The sequence below is a fragment of the Crocodylus porosus genome, unplaced genomic scaffold, assembly GCF_001723895.1.
Source record: "Crocodylus porosus isolate Cpor-Errol unplaced genomic scaffold, CroPor_comp1, whole genome shotgun sequence".
NCBI classification, from domain to species: Eukaryota; Metazoa; Chordata; order Crocodylia; family Crocodylidae; genus Crocodylus; species Crocodylus porosus.
In genome coordinates, this window is record NW_017728913.1 from 12025749 (window position 1) to 12029090 (window position 3342).

A 3342-nucleotide genomic window follows, 5' to 3' on the forward strand; every position below is an offset into this window, starting at 1 on the left:
GGCTGCCCCCTCCAGGCAAACCCCAGCTAGGGTCTGGAGCCAGGGAGGGGGTAAAATACCCCATTTGCCTGCACAAACTTACTGGTGGCTGTGACTGTGGACTATAAATCCCAGAGGCACCTGGAAACAGTAAGAGGAAGTGACGAGAAACCATGTAGAGTCCCATTACTCCGATTCTGGACTGCAAATCACAGAGACCTCACGGGCAGCAGGAAGAGGAAGCAAATATGCATCCCATGCTGGCTACGTGCCAGAGAACTGTGCTCTAGTGCCCCGTGACTTCTGCCCTGAGCCACTGCAAACATGTGGCTGCATTTTCTGACTCAGAAGTAAATGTGTGTGCAATTGTGTCTCAATTTAATCTGTGCAGTTTAGACTAACCTGTAAAGACTGAATCAATTCAGACTCAGGCTTTTTAACTGTCAGTACTTAGCCTGGTGGATCTGATCTGCTACAGGTACTACTGAACAGTCCACTTCTTCTCATAGATTTTAAAGGGCCAAAATGGACCATTATGATCATCTACTTTGACCTATTGCATAATGCAAGCATACAATTTCATACAATAGAATAGGTAATGGTCTTTCATATAATATTTTTAATTAACAAAATAATTTTTGTATTCTGAGATATTAATCTTATTAAGTAATGCTTTTCATCATTTTTCTTCTTCATTGTTTCTTTCAAGCAGAATCATGCCTTTACTGAGAGTGGGGGCTGCTTAGCACTTCATTTGATTAGGTCCATGAGTACAAACATTGTCAACCACCAAATTATGGCATCTTGATAGATGCTATATTGTCTGTCCTGGAGGTTTCAATACTTTAAATCAGTGATTCCCTAAGTGTGCTGTGAGAGCAGCGGAAGTGTGCCACAAAAAATGATACTTCACTAGTGTCAAATCTGGCCTGTGGGGCTCCTTAGGGGTCCTGAAATTTGGTGGTCTACGCCAGGGGTTTTCAACCTCTTTTAATACGTGTACCCCCAGCAACCCTCTTTTTAATAAGTGTACCTCCAGGGGAGAGGGGGTGGCGAGTGGTCAGACAGGGAGCTGGGGGGCGGGGGGAGGGAGCTCATGAGTGGCTGAATGCAGAGTGGGGTCATAGTGAATGGCGGAGCAGTGGCAGTGCAGTGCCTGCGCAGGCCTGCTCTCACCATGCCCTGGCCCTGCTTCTGTGAGGCAGCGGTGTGGCGTGGCAGCACTCCATCCCCATGTGCCCCTGCATATCCCCTGAGACCTTTCAGAGTACCCCCAAGGGTATGCATACCCCCGGTTGACAACCCCTGATCTATACTGACAGTTCTGGTCTACATTGCCCCCCAGGTGTGTAGGGAAAGGCAGTTTTGAGCACACCTCACTGACCTGGTTCTGTTTACACACACCAAATATGGAAATGGGCTGGTGAAGCCACTCTAGAGGTCCCTGCTTGTGGCAGCTCTCAAACATGCTGAGGGCCAAGTCCCAAGAGTGGTCACAGGGGAATAGTCCATGTCAGAGCCTCCACTGATGCCCCTAAAGAAACTTCACTACTGGGTTTGACACATACAAGTGGGAGTGGATGAGTGAGGTGTGCTCTAGACCATCTGCCCCAGGTAAATCAGAGGTACAATGTAGACATCCCCTGTGTTTTATGAAGTTTGCTCTTCACTAAAAGCATAACAAGGTAAAGGCAACACATGCTTAGGCTTCAGCCTGAAGGTGCTCAGTTGAAAGGACTTGAATCCCAAATGACCCACAGATTGCAATACTACTTCTACTCCTTGAGATGCACATGCACACAGAGTCTTTAAAATTTTAATAGGCTTAAAGTTAACTCTAGAATCCACCAACATCTGCATGCACCCATAATTTAAGGGTGCCTCTGATTTGGTTGATTTAGTAAATTGTACCTAAGAGTATTTTTGAGATTTTGGCAGCTCAGAGTACAGTTTCACGATTCATCTGTTCTTTCGCCAACTGGTTGGTTTCTTTTCTTTTTTCTCCTCTTAGAAGACATTCTTAAATACTTAATTTGTAACTTTGGTTTGGTATGCACTTTATCAGACACCTTTTCTGTGCCAAGATCCTTTAACACACTCTATTAAGGATAAGGTTCCACATACTAACATGTTTATTTGTAAAATGGCTTTTCAAGTCCCTGTATATTCCAAGTGGTATAACATAAAGCACAGTGGGCCAAGTCTGTCTCTGGAGGAACTCCATTCACTTCTAAAGAATTACACTATGGATGAACATGGCTTGTTCTGTTTAGACAATCTTTTTTCCTGCACCTTGTCTTACCATGTCTTCCTCCACTTTTCGCTCTCCTTGGTTTAATTCTTTGAAAGAGTAAGTGCTTAAGTGTGGATCAGAATGAGTTATAAAGCCAGCCTGTGAAACAAAAATATAAGGATTATTTGAAAATATGAGAAACATCTTCGACCTGAATCCAAAAAAAGGGGTCAGTCCTGAAGTTCTTTAGTACTACTTTGCTCTCGTATAAACATTTGTCAGCTGTAAGCCTCAAAGGCTTTAAAAAAAGAACTTAGTATTATTGTATTAAACCTGCTGGCTCATTACTGGGTATCGTCCTACCATGCCACTACACTAGAGGGAAAGAATCCAGTTTGGTAATTCCAAGAGTACAGGAAAAGGAACCAATATTCTGTTGAGGAGACAGGGCTCAGAAGAAAGATGGAGGCTATGCAAGGGCTGAAAGCAGTGGGCTGGGGCTGCAGTTAAGAGGCTTCCTGGGGCAGAAAAAAGTTCTCAGTAAGTAAAGATAGTGGTTTTCTTATTGACTTGAAAGCTGGTTGTATTGTAGCGGTTAAGGTCTGTGATCTGATTAGTTTCTGGAAGCTCTTGAGCACTTTCCTCAAACAATGTGACTTTTTTATGGGAACTACAGGTTGATGCACTCCATGTACCTCAGTGATGGTCTCCAGCAGCATCCAAAGCAAATAGTGGGCAGCCAGAGGGGCTGGTGTAGCACAACCCTCTCAGTGATGGTGGTTTCATTATTGACTCTATTCCTGGAGGCATTTGATTCAGTGGGACTCTCAGCTTCCTCCCTTTTTTCCTTTCTTTTCTTCTTCTTTCTGTCAGTTGATTTTTTCACAGCCTTTTCAGGCTGACTTCTGAATTTTAAATATTTGGAGTTGGCACCATTGTCACCCTTTTCCAGAAGGATAAACTCAGGGATAAGGAGGGGTGATGTGACTTTCATAGATTTCATAGACTTTAGGGCTGGAAGGGACCTCGGAAGATCATCGAGTTCAGCCCCCCCACCCAAAGGGCAGGAAGTCAGCTGGGGTCATAGGATCCCAGCAAGATAAGCATCCAATTTACTCTTGAAGGTGTTC

At 44.2% G+C, this 3342-nt stretch overlaps 1 long non-coding RNA gene across 1 annotated transcript in view; it reads right to left on the bottom strand.

Moving 5' to 3' along the window:
* Positions 1 to 3342, bottom strand: part of LOC109309683 — a 17979-nt gene that overhangs the window by 8366 nt on the left and 6271 nt on the right. The window lies entirely within an intron of this gene.